The 19,496-nt window shown below is 46.8% G+C and overlaps 1 protein-coding gene across 1 annotated transcript in view; it reads right to left on the bottom strand.

The window, feature by feature from the left end:
- Positions 1 to 15,754: 15,754 nt before the first annotated feature.
- The window catches only part of YRDC (yrdC N6-threonylcarbamoyltransferase domain containing), an 82,210-nt gene continuing 78,468 nt past the window's right edge, over positions 15,755 to 19,496 (bottom strand). The window contains exon 7 of the mRNA XM_086956445.1: positions 15,755 to 17,224. The gene's annotated coding sequence lies outside the window, so the exon portion shown is untranslated. The remainder of the gene's footprint in view (positions 17,225 to 19,496) is intronic.

The raw sequence follows: 19,496 nt of genomic DNA, 5'->3' as shown, positions 1-19,496 counted from the left end.
AGGGGCGACAGGGGGCAGCCCAGCCTGGTGCCTCTGTGGAGAGCAAAGGACGCAGAAACACGACCATTAACCGTTACGTTGGCCCGCGGGCTGGCATACAGAAGCTTGACCCACCCTATGAATTCCGAACCAAATCCGAACTTCGCGAACACTGCCCACAAGTAGTTCCATTCAAGGGAGTCAAACGCCATCGTGGCATCCAATGACGCCAGAACGGCTGGCTCCTTGAGCGTGTGGGCCCTGGCAAGGGCCCCATGGAGTCTCCGAAGGTTAAGGGCGGTGTTGCGGTGTGGAATAAAGCCCGACTGGTCCGGATGCACTAAGTCCCCAATCGCGCCAATCAAACGGTTGGCCAGCAATTTAGCCAGAATTTTGGGTTCAGCATTCAACAGAGAAATGGGACGATACGATCGACACAGGTCTCTGGGTTTCCCTTCCTTGTGAATGACCACAATGGTGGCCAGTCTCTGGTCATGGGGAAGCATGCCCTTCTCACGCGCCTCCAGGAACATGTTCAGCAGGGGCGGGGCAATGACATCAGGTTTAATCTTATAAAGTTCCACGGGTATACCGTTGGGGCCGGGCGCCTTGCCGGACCTAAGAGAGCGAATGGCGAGGGCTATCTCGTCAGCATCTCCTTTAGGTTTTTTTAGTTTTTATTTTTCTACTTCATTCATATGTGAGAGCCGGGATTCTTTAATGCCCTAAACTTGGTGGCAGGTGTTTCTGACATTGCTATTGGCGTTTTCACAATTTTTGGGTTAATTGATGGCAGCAAGTTTAAATTACTAGCTTTATATTTGATCAGTCTTCCACATTGGTCGTCATTAGTCTAATTTTGTTAAATAATTATTTCTAATAAAAAATAAAAAACTGTTCGCTGACTGTGCCCAATTGTATCCTCAGAACCACCCATTACTAGAAATACAGCAGAAGAGCAAATTAGCAGGTCTGTTTTTATTTGGAAAATTCCAGCTTTGGTTGTGTGGGATGATTATCTGACGCATTTTTTATTTCTTCATTTTGCTGCTGGGGCTCATTAGTGGTGATGTAGCAGGATCTTTTGTGATTTCTGCACCTTGTTTAAAACATAGGAGGGAACAAAGTTATTAGAATTAAAATTCCAAACGCCTGCAACCCACGCTGTAAGCTGGTTACTGGAGCCACAAGGTGTGGGCTTGGTAAAGTGGTACAATATATATATATATATATATATATTCAATGAAAAAACAATAGGTTATAGACCATATATAGTTAGGAATTAGCATTTACAAAACCATATTTTACTCACACAAAACCATTGAAATTTCATATATAGTTAGTTGCCCTAACTATATATCGCGCACCCGCAATCCACTGCTGATGATGTCACATATTACATCATTCATGACATGGTCAGTGATATCACTGATGACATCACTGATGACATCTCAAATGACATCACTGATGACATCACTGATGACAACACCCAGTGACTGTATGTTTCAGTAAAGTTAAAATATGTCTTACATATTGAAGAATAAGTGGATGTATAAGTGTCTGGATGAAGGATTTAGTTGGTGCATGACTGACTGTATGAGTGAGTGATTAAATGTGTCTCACTGAGGGCATGAGTTAGTGACTAAACTGTCTTAATTTGTACATCATTATGTCTGTTGTTCAGTAAACTGCTGCATGTGTTGATCAGGAGCTATTTGAATAACTATATGGGTTATTGGTTGGTTGCCCAAGTATTTGTATGGGAGACTGGATGTGTGTGTGGGTGGCTGGGAGGTGTATGACTCTGTGCATAGATATGTGAGCAGTTGATTCACTAGATGTATGGGTTCAAAAGTGCATGTGGAAACAGCTGTATGGGCGGTTGACTGTGTGCATGACTGTATTGGTGAGTGAATGGATATCTCAGTGCTACATGTCAAAGTAAGTACATATGTAAAACACAGTACATGTGAGAGTTGACATATATAAATAACTGTGCATAATATATATATCATTGGGAGCTTGTATCAGGGATTGTATAAGAGAGTAAATATTTGTTAGTATATGTTTGAATAAGTAAAGTGTGTATAACTGTATAGTTGAGAAAATGGAGGTGTGAATGATTTTTTGCATGAATGACTAGGAGTGTGAGTAACTCCATGGATGAGTGACAGTCTGTGAGTGTCTGTTTACACTGATTGTATCTAAGGTTATATTAGAATCTGAAGAGTTTCATCGTATTATCACATGAATGATATCATCAGTGATGTGATGAGTAATGTCAAATGAGATGTCATCAGTGATGTAATTTGAGATGTCATCAGTGATGTCTACAGTGATGTCATCAGTGATATCACTGACCATGTCATGAATGATGTAATATGTGACATCATCAGCAGTGGATTGCGGGTGCGCGATATATAGTTAGGGCAACTAACTATATATGAAATTTCAATGGTTTTGTGTGAGTAAAATATGGTTTTGTAAATGCTAATTCCTAACTATATATGGTCTATAACCTATGGTTTTTTCATTGAATTTCAATGGTTTTTTAAAAGCTAATATCTGTAGCTGTAAAATGTCTTTTTCTTTATATCCCAAATTATATTTTATATGTTTATGATTATTTAAAAAAATATATTTTTGGGGTTCGCTCCTGGTTCGCGAACCGGGAAGCTTTCCGTTAGCTCAATTTGATGCCGCGACCCGGTCCGCTAACCGGTAAACGTTCCGTTCACGCAACTACCGCATCAGAAATCAACATCGTGTACCATAAACCCAAAAGCTCCTCTCAGAGCTACCTTACATCTGATCACTCACAATTATTATTTTACTCTAACTTTTTTCTCTAATTTTCAACAAAGTACACTCCCCGGGGCGCTACCCGGTACGCGAACCGGAAGCTAACTGCCCAAAATTTAAAAAAAAAAAAAATAATTCCCGCACATATGGGCCTCCTCAGCCACCCTCAGAAAACCTAGGGGGTCAAGATACTTGTACCGTGCCCCCTTCTACCCATTCTGAACATTATTTGCCCTCCATCTTGTATCTTAATTCGACCGAAACACAAAATGGTGGACTCCCGTAACGCTGCTGGTTCGCGAACCGGACCGCTTCCCGGGAAGCGGTCCAAAAAAAAGGTGGGAAAGTAATTTACAGAAAAACGACTAGAGACACTCTCACCAAATATAGATTAGCTCATACTACATAACAATCCCTTTCATTTTCACAAATTTGATTGAAATTCCATTTAGCCATTTAGCCTGTAGACCTCTCTAAATACCGTGAGGTAAATTACTTCACAAAACACATCTGAAGTGTTGGAATTGACAACCAATGAAAATGTTCCTTTCATTTTCTACTTTTATTACCTGACATTTGATTGGTCATATACCTGAATATATATAAAGGAAGAGAAGGAAACACAGCCATTTTGACTGCTACTTCTTGTTGTACATTTCAATTGAAATATCACTAAACACTTCAACTTGTTTGTAAAGGTAAGTTATTATTTTTAAAACTGAAGTATATTGTGCACTATAAATTAATATGGTAAACTTTTTCTGATAGTTATATACTATCCCTCTGTAGTAGTTATAGATTTAGATAGACTTCTCTGTAATAGTTATGGATGGAGTTAGGCTTCTCTTTTATAATTATGAATTTACTTACGTTAAAATCACATACACTTTTTTATATTCCTACTTCCACTCTGATACTACACACTAGCAAAAGATAAATTCACTGATAAAAACTACCTATCTAAAATTAATCCCAACAGTGCCCTATCTCTACTAATATATATTTTTTTATCCAAATTTCAGGCAAAATGGAAGGCGAACAGAAAGTTGAATTTCCAATTGTCCAGCAAGAGACCAGCCAAGAAATCATTGATCAAAATGAGATTGATTTATGGATGAAACTTGGGACCAAGATCTACTGCAATGTGTTCAAGCAGTAGATGACCTCCTTAAAAATGAGGACATTTTACAACCTCAGAGACTACAAAGTATTTTCTATGAAAATAATGACATTTCTGACAATGAAATGTTAGAAAGTTTAATAAATTATGAAACACAAACACAATTAAAAAAAAGCTTAAAAAATAAAGAAATTAAAAAAAATAATCAACAAAACCAACAATCAATTAACATACAGTATTTGAAAAGTCTATCATTCTTTTTTCCTTATAGTACGCTGCCCAGAACGCTTTCCGGTTCGCGAACCGGCCGCTCCCCACGCTGGGCCCTTTTAAAACCTCCACATAAAACCTAGGGGTCAACGAGGATCTACTATGCCCCCTTATGGTAATTTCCCCCTTTGTTTTGGCCTCCTCTTGTCTCTCGATCCTACCGAGAGACAAGATGGCGGCCGCTCCGGACTGTTTAGAATGTTGACAGACACCGAAGAGCCAATCAGCTTCGCTTCGCGAAGTTCCGTTTCGCGTCAAGTACGCGAACCGGAGCGCAGCCCGGAGCGCTGTCACAGATATATATCTTTTTTTGAACGTTAATTTCTCAAAATCCACTGGAGCACATATATTGAGACCTAGCAAAGGCACATCGGGCTAACAGTCCCTACAATTCTGCCAAGTTTCGTGCAAATCCATTCAGCCGTTCGAGCTAAAAGTGAGGCCAACCGCCCTATGGAAATTAACATGGGAAAAACGCGTTTTGGGATCCCCCTTTTTTCTCGGCCCCCCCCTTGACGAACGCCCCCCAAATTTTCAGGGGCTGCTCAGAAACAAAATGTGCCATTTTCCAGAAAATTTCAGCCAATTCCGTCCACTGAAAACCTAAGAAGCTGACTAGAATCATGGGTCGCTTAATTAGGAGAGAAGAGAAAGGAGAGCCCTTCCGAAGAAAATGATAAGAACAGAGTTGTGCAGCCATCCAGATTTGTTTGATCCATGGGATCACTTATTTTTAAAGTATTTTCACTGCATGCGCTCTTCATCGTCTCGTCTTCAAGAAGCCTTGATGGCAGAGTTGCCAAATTGGTGCACACTCGCAGGACTCCATGTTTCTAGCCCTCACCTTTCACCAATCATTTTATTAAGTGACTGATGGCCCAATGTACTAACTCAAAGTTGCAGATATAGATGGATGTGCCAGCAAACCAATAGTGCAAGCTGATACAGAGCTGAGCCATAGGTCTAGCTTGGGTCTAAGGGTCCATGCACGGGCCAAGCCCTTAAAACATTTGCCATGTATATCGTGCAACAATGTAAAAATACCATACAGTGTATTTCTTTACATGCAGAAGCGTTTAACTATAGTACATCATATTATATCACTGCATAGACAGACAAATCCTCCTCTGTCGCTCTGCTGCCTTTGACAAAGTTTCTCACCACACCCTCATTAACAGACTCTAAAACATCGACATTCAGCAAAACGCCGCCAAGTGGATTGCCTCTTCTCTCACAGGATGCACATAAACCAGCCATTGGTCTCCCTGCACCTCCGAACCGAAGGACATCTTACGTGGCGTATTCCAAGGATCATTCCTCAGCCCCACCTTGTTCAACATATACATGACCACCCCCCCTCCCCCCCCCCCGCCGATATCATATCCCACGGCCTGAACATAATTTCCTACACTTGAAATTGAAATTGAAAGGCTCTTATATAGCGCATGGCTACTCGGAAGCATCCCAGCGCTTGATGATAAATAGAAGGGTGATGCAGAAATTGAAAGATGGGGAAGACTGGTTTATGGCCTAGGAAACAATGCTGTTGACACTCAACTCATCCTCTTGCTCACCGAAGACCCCTCCACCACCAGAATCAACTTCTACGATGCCATGACTAACGTAGCCAACTGGATGAAAGACAACTGCCTTAAATAACTCAGCCAAGACCGAAATACTGATCTTCGGTAACAACACAACAGTATGGAACCACAGCAGGTGGCCAGCAGTACTCGGCCAAACACCTTCAGACAATGCACGCAACTTAGGCATCATCCTCAACAGTGAACTGACCATTAAACAACAAGACAATGCAGTCTCCTTCTGCTTCCACACCCTTTATATGGTCCGCAGCATCTTCAGATGAATCTCAGTCAACACCAGAAAGACAGTCACTCAGGCCCTTGTCACACGCTGCCTCGACTATGGCAATGCTCTTTATGCCTGCATCTCCACCCAGCTCCTCAAAAGACTCCAAACCATACGGAATGCTGCAGCCACACCCATCCTGGACCTCCCCAAATGGATCCACATCACTCCCCACCTCAGAAACCTCCACTGGCTCCCCATTAAGAGGAGATGCAGTTCAAGATCCCCCTGTACACCTACAAAGCTTCACACAATCAAGGATTGCCCTACATCAACCAACGACCGAACTTCCACCTACTCACAGCACACCTGCGCTCCTCCTCAGTAATCCGTGCGCATACCAGTCGCATCCATCGCAGCTGCAATGGGGGCCACTCCTTCTCTTACAATGCCACCAAGATCTGGAACGACCTACTACTCCATCTTCAAACTCAAGACCTGGCTCTTCGACAGCGCCAGTGCACCCATAGCGCCCAAATACCCCTGGGGTGACAGTACTGTGCGATACAAATGCTAATTGATTAAAAGTAATAGTTTTTAAATCTGAACTTAAAAACATGGAGTGTACTGCGCATATCCTGAACTCATGCATTTAGAATTGTTCATTTATGATAAATGAGAAGGAGGTGCTGGGAAGTACCAGGTTTGTCTAGGATCACACAATTTGGAGAAGCAGAGAATCTAGTATTAATTCCTGGTTATCTAGTTTGACACTTTGAAATTCAACCACCAGATGCTACAGAGGTGCATTGCTCTCTCTCTCCTCTGTTTGACATCAAATGTCACTGCTTTGTCTTTTAGTCTTGATGCACCATAAAAACCGACACGGACATAGCAGACCAGACTCTGGGGCCCCAGACCAAACTACAATGCCAAGAATTCATTCATTTTTGGAGTTGTCCTGCCCCAAGACCCCTGCCTCCTTCATGTGTTTTTTTCAGGCTAGCGCTTTCTTTTAAAGGATGAACCTATAGATTGGACAGAAGAGTTTTGCTTAATTTGAGCCAGTGCTTTCTGGTGTTCAGCACCGGCACTTAATTGGTTTTCAATGCTGGGCACCGGCACCTTATTGTCAACACCATACTTAGAACAACGTACCACATAGTGGCGCTGCTCATCTAATTTAGAGAAGATCAGAACAAGGGATGTTTAGGAATACAATATACATTACAAATTCCTCATACCTGCCTCCCCAGCCATTCCTTTAGCTTTGGGGACCTGGAATAATCTGAAATGTGGCATTTACATGCGAGAGAGATGGTTAGTAGTTGTTTTGGCAGCGATGACAAGGGCGATGGATGGTGCAAGCTGTACTCGCCTCTTGGTCAGGGCCCTGGCACTTAATATTTTACAAATTAAGCACTTGGGTGTTCAGACTAGGATGTGACAGCAGCAAGGACATGACTACTAGTTCGGTCTCTGCAATGCTTGTCCTTGATGTTTTCTACTTTATTTAATTTAGATATTAAGCCGAGTCCGTACTAATTTATACCCGGTCACATTTGTAGTCTCTTTTCCCACTCTACCAGTGTCCCCAGTCCCTTGGAAGACCACCGCTTTTCTAAACTTTCTAATCAAAGTTACGGACCTTAATTCACACTCCTACCCTTTGAAATGAAATGGTATGCCATTTGACACATCTCTCATTTCCCTGAAGCAAATTTATCCAACCCTATTTCATGGCACAGATCAAAATAAATAAAAAGAAAATGCATATAATCTCACAGAATGCTAAATCAATTTTTTTTAACAGCTTTGTCAAAACCACTGCAAGGTGGGTGTCATGGTGAGGAGAGCACTGCTAACAAAATCATATTTGATCTGCAAAGGAGTGGAGAGGAGATTTAGGAAACAGGAACAGTGGCCAGTAAAGTGAGTACTAAGATGCAATCCATGTACCTGGAAAGTTGTGTATGAAAGCTTACAAGGATTTGGGGAATATTACGAGAAAGGAAGACAATAAGCAGTGTTGAAACTCAGTGACATGCTAAGTAGGACATACGCCGAGAGGTTGGCCATCCAGGCTGAACATTCAGGCATTCATGTGTAGATTAAAATAATTTTAGTTATTTGGGTGTACCCGAATAGCTGTTGAGAAGACAAAATTCTTCTGCCCATCTTCTCATCGGTCTTCCCAAATCCGGACGGGCCCCATCTCATTTAGTCAAACGCCTCTGGCTACCTGCAGCTACATCCTTCCGGTTCCAAGTCGTTTGCTCGTTACACAGAGCTGTACAAGCTCTTTGGAAAAAAAAATATCTTCTTAAGAGATGAAATCACCAAACACGGTCTGCACTATCCATTTCTCCCCTCAGCTAAATGTAAATGTAAATGCCAGCATTTGTAAAGCGCACATCTACCTACGATGGAGGTGTCCCGGCGCTGGGGGCCGTTGGGAAGATTAAGCAAGCTATTGCCCATAGTCACATGGTGCTGGGCTAACCTGCCGCCGGAGCCAGGGATCGAACCCTGTGAACCGGAGTCAGGCACCCTGGCCTCTAGCCACACCTCTTCCACAACTACTGCTGTGTTTTCCTCTCAATAGGCGTACACATCTGGGAGCACTTTATTTCTTCCATTGGGCTCATATGCACGGGATTGAATTACCTTTCAATTGCTGCATGATCTCTAATCATCTAACAATCCATTAAGGATTTAACATCTACTCATTTTCTTACAGAAACCTCAGGTTTATCCTTTCTTTCTACTACACTGTAGTAGCTGTGCAATGCTGGCACATGAGGTCGTTAGGAGAGACTAGTAGCTATGCGGCAATGGCACAAGTGGTCGTGAAGACCCCTGTAGTATCTGTGGGGTGCTGGCACAAGGTCGTGAGGATCCCTCTAGTATCGGTGGGTTGCTGGCACAAGGTCGTGAGGATCCCTCTAGTATGTGTGCAGTGATGGCACAAGCAGTCGTGAAGGGCCCTTTAGTATCTGTGCGGTGCTGACACAAGAGGTCATCAGGAGAGACTCTATTAGCTGTGCGTGGTTGAAAAAGAGGTAGTGAGGAGAGGCTCTAGTAGCTGTGCGATGGTTGCAAAAGAGGTAGTGAGGAGAGGCTCTAGTAGCTGTGCGATGGTTGCAAAAAAAGGTAGTGAGGAGAGGCTCTAGTAGCTGTGCAGTGCTGGCACAAGTGGCCATGAGGAGAGACTCTAGTAGCTGTGTGGTGCCGGCACAAGAGGTTGTGAGGCTCCTCTAGTAATGGTGCTGGTACAGGAGGTCATGAGGAGCCCTCTAGCAGATGGGCGGTGCTGGCACAATAGGTCATGAGGAAAGATTAGCAGCTATGCAGCAAACGCACAAGCGGTCATGAGGAGAGACTCTAGTAGCTGTGAGGTGCTGACACATGTGGTAGTGAGGAGAGGCTCTAGTAACTGTGCGCTGATGGTACAAGCGGTTGTGAAGAGCCCTCTAGTAGCTGTGCGGCGCATGCACAAGAGGTCGTCAGGAGAGCCTCTAGTAGCTGTGCGTTGCTTGTAAAAGAGTTCGTGAGGAGCCCTCTAGTAGCTGTGCGGTGCTGGCACAACCGGTCGTGAGAAGAGGGTCTAGCAGCTGTGCAGTGCGGACACAAAAGGCCGTGAGGAGAGACTCTAGTAGCTGTGTTGTGCTGGTACAAGAGGTCGTGAGGCTCCCTCTAGTAACGGTGCTGGTACAGGAGGTCATGAGGAGCCCTCTAGCAGCTGGGTGGTGCTGGCACAAGAGGTCATGAGGAGAGACTAGTAGCTATGCGACAATGGCACAAGCGGTCGTGAGGAGAGGTTCTAGTAGCTGTGTGGTGCTGGCACATGTTGTAGTGAGGAGAGGCTCTAATAACTGTGCGGTGATGGCACAAACGCTCGTGAAGAGCCCACTAGTATCTGTGGGGGACTGGCACAAGGTCGTGAGGAGCCCTCTAGTATCTGTGTGGTGATGGTACAAGCGGTTGTGAAGAGCCCTTTAGTATCTGTGTGGTTCTGACACAAGAGGTCGTAAGGAGAGGCTCTAGTAGCTGTGCGGTGCTGGCACAATCGGTCGTGAGGAGCCCACTAGTAGCTGTGCTGGTCCAAGAGGTTGTGAGGAGCCCTCCAGTAGCGGTGCTGGTACAAGAGGTGGTGAGGAGCCCACTAGTATCTGTGGGGTGCTGGCACAAGGTCGTGAGGAGCCCTCTAGCAGCTGTGCGGTGTTAGCACAAGAGGTCATGAGGAGAAACTAGCAGCTATGCAGCGATGGCACAAGCGGTTGTGAGGATAGGCTCTAGTAGCTGTGCGGTGCGGACACCAGCTGTTGTGAAGAGAGGGTCTAGTAGCTGTGCGATGATGGCATAAGCGGTCATGAAGAGCCCTCTAGTATCTGTCCAGCACTCTCACAAGAGGTCGTGAGGAGAGGCTCTAGTAGCTGTGCAGTGCTGGCACAAGGTCGTGAGAAGCCCTCTAATATCTGTGCTGCTCTGTTACAAGAGGTGGTGAGGAGAGGCTCTAGTAGCTATGCGGTGCTGGAACAAGGTTGTGAGGAGCCCTCTAGTATCTGTGCGGTGCTAGCACAAGGGGTCATGAAGAGCCCTCTAGAATCAGTGTGGTGCTGGCACAAGATGTTGTGAGCAGAGGCTCTAGTAGCTGTGCGGTGCTGATACAAGAGGTAGTGAGGATTCCACTAGTATCTGTGCGGTGATGGCCCAAGCGAACATAAGGAGCCCTCTAGTAGCTGTGTGGCACTGGCACAAGAGGTCGTGAGCAGAGGCTCTAGTAGCTGTGTGGTGCTGGTACACGAGGTAGTGAGGATTCCGCTAGTATCTGTGCGGTGATGGCACAAGCAGTCGTGAAGAGCCCTCTAGTATATGTGCGGTGCTGGCACAACAGGTTGTGAGGAGAGGCTCTGGTAGCTGTGCGATGCTGGCACAAGAGGTCGAGAGGAGAGGCTCTAGTAGCTGTGCAGTGCTGGCACAAGCATTCGTGAGGAGAGGCTCTTATCTGTGGGGTGCTGGTGCAAGAGATCAGTACGATCCCTCTAGTATCTCTGCAGTGCTGGCACAAGTGGTAGTGAAGAGACCTCTAGGAGCTGTGCAGCGCTGTCACAAGATGTCGTGAGGAGAGGCTCTAGTAGCCGTGCGGTGCTGGCACAAGCGGTCATGAGGAGAGGCTTTAGAAGCCGTGCGGTGCTGGCACAACAGGTCATGAGGAGAGGCTCTAGCAGCTGTGCGGTGCTGGCACAAGGTCGTGAGGAGCAGTCTAGCATCTGTGCAGCGCTGGCACAAGAGGTCGTGGGGAGAAGCTCTAGTAGCTGTACGGTGCTGGCACAAGGTGATGAGGAGCCCTCTAGTATCTGTAGGGTGCTGGCACAAGAGGTCATGAAGAGCCATCTAGTTGCAGTGATGGCACAAGGTCGTGAGGAGCCCTAAGTATCTGTGGGGTGCTGGCACAAGAGGTCATGAAGAGCCGTCTAGTTGCAGTGCTGGCACAAGGTTGTGAGGAGCCCTCTAGTATCTGTAGGGTGCTGGCACAAGCGGTCATGAGGAGCCCGCTAGTATCTGTGGGGTGCTGGCACAAGAGGTCATGAGGAGCCCTCTAGTATCTGTGGGGTGCTGGCACAAGAGGTCATGAACAGCTCTCTAGTTGTGGTACAGGCACTAGGTTGTGAGGAGAGGCTCTAGTATCTGTGCCTTCTCCGGTAGGGCTCCAAAGATCTGAAACTCCCTCCCCCCCCCCGAACTCAGGATGAATCCTTCCACATTCCTCTTCAAAAAGCCAAAAGTCTCCTAATGAAGAAATTCTGACCTCAGTCTGGCCTCGCCACTTGATGCCATGGCCTAACCATCGATCCCTGGCCTGGCGGCCTGGGCCATTTGAATGCTTGGACTTTTAATGTCTGAATTTTCGCTTTGTATATTAGGGCCTTGACATTTTATGACTCAGGAGAGTGTTTGATCACTTTTGACTGTGAACTTTTATCTGCGTTTACCATTTTGGACATTTAAGGGTCATGAGGATGTTCAACTATGACTGTGTATATTATCACTTTGTTTATTTTCTCCTGCTGTGATATTTTATGTATATGATTACCTCGGTTTGGTTACTCTGGTTTGTTTACATGTACCCTCTTGCCACATATATTGTAAAGCGCTCCGATAACCCCGGTGGTCATGTTCGCGCTATATAATACTTTATAAATAAATAAATAGCTGTGCGGTGCTGGCACAAGCGGTTGTGAGGAGAGGCTCTAGTAGCTGTGCGGTGCTGGTACAACAGGTCGTAAGAAGAGGCTCTAGTAGCTGTGCGGTGCTGGCACAAGTGGTCATGAAGAAAGGCTCTAGTAGCTGTGCGTGCTGGCACAAGGTCATGAGGATCCCTCTAGTATGTGCGGTGATGGCACAATCGGTCGTGAAGAGCCCTCTAAAATCTGTGCACGCTGGAACAAGAGGTCATGAAGAGCCCTTTAGTAGCTGTGTTGGCACGTTGTGAGGAGACGCTCTATTAGCAGTGCAGTGCTGGCACAAGAGGTCGTGAGGAGAGGCTTTAGTGGCCGTGCGGTGCTGGCACAACAGGTCATTAGGAGAGGCTCGAATAGCTGTGCGTTGCTAGCACAAGGTCGTGAGGAGCAGTCTAGTATCTGTGCGGCACTGGCACAAGAGGTTGTGGCGAGAGACTCTAGTAGCTGTGCGGTGCTGGCACAAGGTCATGCAGAGCGCTCTAGTATCTGTGGGGAGCTGGCACAAGAGGTGACGAAGTGCCCTCTAGTTGCAGTGCTGGCACAAGGACGGGAGGAGCCCTCTAGTATCTGTGGGGTGCTGGCACAAGAGGTCATGAAGAACCCTCTAGTTGCAGTGCAGGCACAGGAGGTCGTGAGGAGCCCTCTAGTAGCTGTGCGGTGCTGGCACAAGAGATCGTGAGGAGCCCTCTAGTATCTTTGGGGTGCTGGCACAAGAAATCGTGAGGAGAGGCTCTAGTAGCTGTGCAGTGCTGGCACGAGGTTGTGAGAAGAGGCTCTAGTATCTGTGGGGTGCTGACAAGTTCATGAAGAGCCCTCTAGTATCTGTGGGGTGCTGGCATAAGAGGTCATGAAGAGCCCTCTAGTTGCAGTGCTGGCACAAGGTCGTGAGGAGCCCTCTAGCATCTGTGCGGCGCTGGCACAAGGTCACGATGAGCCCTCTAGTATCTGTAGGGTGCGGGCACAAGGTCACGAGGAGCCCTCTAGTATCTGTGGGGTGCTGGCACAAGAGGTTGAGAGAAGAGGCTCTAGTAGCTGTGCCGTGCTGGCACAAGGTCGTGAGAAGCCCTCTAGTATCTGTGTGGTGCTGGCACAATGTTCTGAGGTGCCCTCTAGTATCTGTGGGGTGCTGGCACAAGAGGTCATGAAGAGCCCTCTAGTATATGAGGGGTGCTGGTTGAAGGTCGTGAGGAGCCCTCTAGTATCGGTGCGGTGCTGGCAACAGGTTATGAGCAGCCCTCTAGTATCTGTGCGGTGCTGGCACAAGAGGTAATGAAAAGCCCTCTAGTAGCTGTGCGGTGCTGGCACAAGGTCGAGAAGAGCCCTCTAGTATCTGTGGGGTGGTGGCACAAGCGGTTGTGAAGAGACCTTTAGTATCTGTGGGGTGCTGGCACAAGAGGGCGTGAGGAGCCCTCTAGTATCTGTGGCTGCTAGCACAAGAGGTCATGAAGAGCCCTCTAGTAGCTGTGCGGTGCTGGCACAAGAGTTCATGAAGAGACCTCTAGTAGCTGTGCGGTGCTGGCACAAGAGATCGTGAGGAGAGGCTCTAGTATCTCTGGGGTGCTGGCACAAGAGATCGTGAGAAGAGGCTCTCGTATCTGTGGGGTGCTGGCACAAGGTCACACGGAGCCCTCTAGTATCTGTGCTGGCACAAGAGGTCATGAGGAGCCCTCTAGTATCTGTGGGGTGCTGGCACAAGAGGTAGTGAGGAGAGGCTCTAGTATCTCTGGGGTGCTGGCACAAGAGATCGTGAGAAGAGGCTCTCGTATCTGTGGGGTGCTGGCACAAGGTCACACGGAGCCCTCTAGTATCTGTGCTGGCACAAGAGGTCATGAGGAGCCCTCTAGTATCTGTGGGGTGCTGGCACAAGAGGTAGTGAGGAGAGGCTCTAGTATCTCTGGGGTGCTGGCACAAGAGATCGTGAGAAGAGGCTCTCGTATCTGTGGGGTGCTGGCACAAGGTCACACGGAGCCCTCTAGTATCTGTGCTGGCACAAGAGGTCATGAGGAGCCCTCTAGTATCTGTGGGCTGCTGGCACAAGAGGTCATGAAGAGCCCTTTAGTAGCTGTGCGGTGCTGGCACAAGAGTTCATGAAGAGACCTCTAGTAGCTGTGCTGGCACAAGAGGTCATGAAGAGCCATCTAGTAGCTGTTTGGTACTGGCACAAGAGGTCGTGAGGAGCCCTCTTGTTGCGGTGCTGGCACAAGTGGTCGTGAGGAGCCCTCTAGTTGCGGTGCTGGCACAAGAGGTCGTGAGGAGCTCTCTTGTATCTGTGCGGTGCTGGCGCAAGGCCATGAGGAGCCCTCTAGTATCTGTAGGGTGCTGGCATAAGAGGTCATGAGGAGACTTCTAGTATCTGTGCGCGCTGGCACAAGAGATCGTGAGGAGAGGCTCTAGTGGCAGTGCGGTGCTGGCACAAGGTCATGCGGAGATGCTCTAGTAGCTGTGCGGTGCTGGCACAAGGTCGTGAGGAGGCTTTAGTATCTGTGGGGTGCTGGCACAAGAGGTCATGAGGAGACTTCTAGTATCTGTGCGCGCTGGCACAAGAGGTCGTGAGAAGAGGCTCTCGTGGCAGTGCGGTGCTGGCACAAGGTCGTGCGGAGATGCTCTAGTAGCTGTGAGGTGCTGGCACAAGGTCGTGAGGAGGCTTTAGTATCTGTGGGGTGCTGGCATAAGCGGTCGTGAGGAGAGGCTCTAGTATCTGTGCGATGCTGGCACAAGGTTGTGAGGAGACCTCTAGTATCTTTGCGGTGCTAGCACAAGGTCATGAGGAGCCCTCTAGTATATGTAGGGTGCTGGCACAAGGGGTCGTGAGGAAGTAGCTGCGCTGTGCTGGCACAAGAGGACATGAGGAGAGGCTCTAGTATCTGTGGGGTGTTGGCTCAGTAACAGTAATTCATTCATTTAGTAATGGATTCATGTATGTAACCCAACACACCATAGACAGAAAATGGGAGAGCTGTGCTAAAACATGCAGTAGATATGAAATGTCCACACCAGCTCTCCTGTGAACGCGTACATCCAGAAAACGATTTGGGAAGGTAAGACAACGAGATAGATCTTTTGAGAAAAAAAATGACATAGTGCAGCATCTTAAACAGGTTTTCTTGTTTACAATTCACGTCTGTGTTTAATAATGAAGGACAGACACTGTCACCGTCACTGAAGAAAACATAGTCACCGTGTATGTATTTACGTTCAGCGGCCTCCAATGCAATGCATAGCGTTGATGGAGCGCTCCCTGCCCTCCTCTGCGATGCTGAGGCTCGTAAACTCCACCGATAAATAAAACACAGAGTACAGTGCAGCACAAATTCTCCAACCCGTTCATCAAGGCAGCAGTAAGTCAATGTCTGCTGGGATTCTCCGTAGGGGGCTCATAAGCAGGTGCGGATTGATCAACGACTGGCAGGCCGTTACACCAGGAGCCACAAATCTCACTCGACACATCTAATCCAAGCAGAAATCTCCATTGTGTGTTGTTTCGGGTTTTTATTTCAGTAAAACAGCAGTCCGTCAAAAGCACCACATGTTCAACAAAGAGGGTCATTTTATTGCAATATCACAACATACACTTCAGACACCAAATGCGCAGCACTTGAAAATAAATAAATGGCCACCGCCATGGTCTCCTAAAAATGGAAAATATGGCCCCTGCAAACAAACATATTCAAGTCAGAGTCCCCAATAAGGTTTCCTAAGCAGCCCAGCCGGTGGTGGTGGGGGGAGGGGTTGGGGGTAGTAAAAGTAGACATCAATTTTTAGTTGGGGAATTTTGTATGAATGCCTTTTTAAGATCATCCCTAGACATGCAAAAAAAAAAACAGACCGCAATCTATTTAATTCTTGGGGTTGGTCTGCTCTATAGTCAATGCTCATCAACCGAGAGCCCAGAAGATGAAAGGTTAATCGATATTCATGCTATGGCTTTAGTACACTGCCTCAGATGTGCACCAACCCCGACAGAAGAATGAAAATGGAGATTGTGACTGTCAAATCCTTGCGTCTCCTTAAACGGAATGAGAGGCACACAGGAAAAGACAACGGAGAGAAAGGGAAAATGAGATCTATCGAGAGAGAGAGAGAGAGAGACAGAAGGGAGATATTGGAAGGAGATAAGGACAGTTAGAGAAAAACGTTAAAGGTGCGAAACAACCACAGACAGAATGGCAGGTAACAGAAATAGAGAACAGCAACTGGAGCGAGAGGGGGTGGAGGGAGAGGACAATGGAAGACATCAGGCCTTGGGGATATATAGACAGGGGGTGAGATCAGACGGGAGAGGCCGGAGCCTGAAAGAAGAGAATGAGTTGAAGACCCAGCGCATATCTGCTGGCAGGTCACTCACCGGTCTCCAGTTAAAGAAGCAATCGAGGGGGCGGGGTGGAGGTTAAGAGGCTGAGCTACCTGAATGGTTGAGTTCTGCTAGCTTATTGTGACAGTGTTTATGACCTATGATTAAAATTAATAAAAATAGTTTAAAAAAATGCAGCAATGGGCTGGGAATGAAGAAATATCATGTCCTAGAGGGCACACTGCACCCATTAATGACCTGTGCATTACTGGTATTTAGCACTTGTGTTGAGGGCATCCAATCCTTCCCGTGAAGGCTACTTGAACATGCGTTACCAGCGACAGTCTAGCGTGAATGTAGTCTTACTTTTACTTCCTTGCGAATACCCCTTCTAAACTAGGCTTCTGCACTGCTTTGTAAAATGGCGTCTCTCCCTGGGCTGGAGCAGTCGTTCTGTGCGTCGATGGATGCCAGACCGAAGCCAGTGGCCAGCTAACCCCTCCAAGAGTGACTGGTCCGAGGGACTCCTCTTGGATGACTCTCCTCAGGCACATCTGCCCACCACACGCAAGGGAGGAGCCAGAAGTCCATGTATCAGCTTCACACCATCCTGCAGATGCCGCCCAAACAATTGATGACATCACAGCTCAGCAACAAGGCACTGCTTTCCAGAGGTACTAGCGTTGTTCCCATGGTATTCAAATATGCCTGAAATAATCGAAAGAAAAAGGTAGTTCAATAAACAAAAGAAAAAAAATAAACATTCTTGTTGACGTACGAAATGACCAACATAGTTTTCCATTCTTCTAACTCAGGATTCGCCCCCCATCATTTCAGATGGTATATACAGTCACAGCGAATGCAAAATATCCGTGAGCAGCTCTTACGTCATTGGCACAACAATGCAAACATAATCTACATAATAAAAATACTGAATATATTTGTTATGGTTCTCTATGCTAGAACAGAATTTACCAAACTCTCAGTTAGCAAACACAGGATGTGCCCAAGTGGTGCAGACCAGAGGGCATCCCTTAGCCTCCATACCAGCATGGCAGAAGTGTTTCTCCTCACAGGCTGTTGCTGGTCACTGTCTTGAGTGGATAAAAAACATAGGGCCACCTTGAATTCCACTGAGTCTCAGTAATTTGATGCAGTGGTTCCAAAGTATGCACTCAAAATCCTTTACAAAGTCGTTGACACTCGTGGTAGGTTCCCGGTTTTCATTCTAGCAGCTGGGGTAAATCTATCTTTCTTTGGGGAGGCTTTGAGTATTGAATACGGTGACAATTTTGTGTAATGTGGCACCACTGCTTCAGTGTGATCGTATATTCTGTCACTACTCTATTTTAAGCACAAGTGCTAAAGGTAAAAGAGTCTTTCTTTGCTCTTTACCGTGGTACATTAAGATATCCTGTCATTATGATTGTAGTTGAGTATTTCGGCTGAATGCGGGCAATATATGTGCCGCTCAGGCCCCTCTTAGAGCTATCACACGCAGTTGGTGCACTTTCCAGCCTTTCACTGCTAAGGGAGGGATAATATATATTTCCCCTTCTGGCAGTTGCGAGTAGGTAGTAATAGTTATTACCATGTTTCCATAGGAAACACGTTTTTGGACTGGTCTACAGCTTTGGCACCATTAGGTGAATCTTCATAAAATGTTCCCCAAAAAAATGCCCCCTGTTCTTGTTGGGCATGGAAAGTTTTGGAATGATCCGTCAAGTGGGGCCGAGAAAAAGGAGTGTTATAAAATGGCACGTTTCCCGTGTTAATTCCAATTGGACCTTTAGTCAAAGCTGCAGCCCGAAGCACTGGACGGAATTAAACCAAATTTGGTTACGCAGATCACATTTTTAGTTATTTGGTGTAAAGACCTTCAGAAGTTAAGAAATACAAAAGTTAGTGATATCTGTGGGCGCGATGACTTTGCATAAAAAGACAAGGTCTTGCAGGGAAATGCAGAACTCCGACTGGCTGCCAACATTTCAACCAGGAAGTGTTGGCAGCCATCTTGGGACTCCGCTTCAGCCAAGACCCACAAAATAAACGTCAATGGCTTTTCTTTTATCCTCATAAGTGTGGCGCCTAGTCCAACGGCCGACAGCACCACTACCTCAGGAGTGCTGCCGTCGGCCGTTGGACGTTCGAACCTCACCTGCGCAATGGAACGTTCAGCACTGGAGCTGGACGTTCCATAGCTGCTAAGGTGTTAAAATGGGACAAAGAGGGTTGGGTAGGAATACCTGGATCACCTAAAGTTGGTCCTGAGGTCTCAGAGGGACTCCGCAAAGCCAAAAAAAGCAGTAACAAAAAACAAAAAAAACCAACACAAAAAAGTGTTTGCTGCGAATAATAAAATATTTTTTTAAACACAAACGCCGTCTAGCACGCTTGTTTTTAACCCCTTCAGTGCTCATGAGGGCTACCGGAAGACATGAGTCTGGCGCTCCTTATGTTGGAGCGCCATCTAGAGCTAGTCCAGTAGAGAATTTGTTTGAATAGTTGTGCGCAATGCTTTCCAATGGGGCGACCAGATCGCCGGGCTTCCCTGGTAGTCTCGCCTCCCCAATCCCAGCGAGGGCTCCAGGAGGTCTGGCACGTTCGCGCACAGGGTCCCCTTCATCACTCGGTGCGCATGGGTTCCCAGAAAGAGGGGTAGCCTTCCTCCGGATTACTAGGGGCAGGGTATTAAGAGTGTTCAAAGCAGGCCGGTCGCCTGAATACTTCAGCTAGGAATAATGGAATAGGACTCTGATTCTATTTTGTTGGTTTTCGGAACTGGGGCCAAGATTAAGAGGGACGGCCGGGAGCACTGGTATTGTGCCGCTAGAGGTGAAATTCTTGGACTGGCGCAAGACGAACCAAAGCGAAAGCATTTGCCAGGAATGTTTTCATTAATCAAGAACGAAAGTCGGAGGTTCGAAGACGCTCAGAAACCGTCGTAGCCTTAAACGATGCAGACTAGCGATCGGCGTTA

This window comes from Lissotriton vulgaris, chromosome 2_1 (assembly GCF_964263255.1).
Source record: "Lissotriton vulgaris chromosome 2_1, aLisVul1.2, whole genome shotgun sequence".
Classification (NCBI taxonomy): domain Eukaryota; kingdom Metazoa; phylum Chordata; class Amphibia; order Caudata; family Salamandridae; genus Lissotriton; species Lissotriton vulgaris.
The sequence above is the reverse complement of the archived record's forward strand: the minus strand, read 5'-3'. Positions and strand labels throughout refer to the sequence as shown.